This window comes from Asparagus officinalis, chromosome 10 (assembly GCF_001876935.1).
Source record: "Asparagus officinalis chromosome 10, Aspof.V1, whole genome shotgun sequence".
In the NCBI taxonomy this organism is placed as follows: domain Eukaryota; kingdom Viridiplantae; phylum Streptophyta; class Magnoliopsida; order Asparagales; family Asparagaceae; genus Asparagus; species Asparagus officinalis.
The window spans coordinates 9,993,852-9,994,518 of NC_033803.1; the positions used below are offsets into that span (position 1 = coordinate 9,993,852).

The 667-nt window shown below is 34.5% G+C and overlaps 1 long non-coding RNA gene across 1 annotated transcript in view; it reads right to left on the minus strand.

Moving 5' to 3' along the window:
* Positions 1 to 433, minus strand: part of LOC109826151 — a 2,988-nt gene extending 2,555 nt beyond the window's left edge. The window contains exon 1 of the long non-coding RNA XR_002243207.1: positions 237 to 433. This is a non-coding gene — a long non-coding RNA (uncharacterized LOC109826151). The remainder of the gene's footprint in view (positions 1 to 236) is intronic.

The window sequence follows — 667 nt, forward strand, 5'->3', positions numbered from 1 at the left end:
GAGAGGCCGACGGCGGAACCCCCCCCCCCCCCCCCCCCCCAAAAAAAACTAGGTTAGTTTATTTTTCTTTTTCTTTTTTTTCAGTTAGTTTCATGCATCCTAAACACAGGAAAAAAAATTTCCTTTGCAAACCCTAGATTCTTTTATTTCATATTCATAACAATTTAACTCCCTCACTCATTCTAATTTGATTCCATTTACTAAGATTTACTATGAAATTTGAAAGGAGATTATACCTCAATTGATTGGGATGTTGATTTGTTGCCTTGGTCTCCTTTTCTCCCTTCACAAGCTTTCTAATGATTCAAAGAGTTTTGTTAAGGAGGAGAGGTGTTGTCTGTTCTTTTTTCTTCTCTTTTTTTTTCCAATTTTCCTATGGTTTTCTTTGAGTTTTCTGTTTTTATTCTTCCGTTAAAGAGGTGCCGACCATATTGTCGAATGAATTTTAGCCACAAAACTTTAACGTGACAGATAAACGGGAGTTAGGGTGTAATTCCTAAAATACCCTTAATTAATTCTCTAATCTGTAATTAAAAAAATTCTATTAATCAAGTTTTAAGGTACTAATTATTTAGGCTACTACACTCTTCCCTCCTAATAAAAAGTTTCGTCCTCGAAACTTAACATACCTATATCTCGAAAGAGCTCTGGATATTTCTCTCGCATA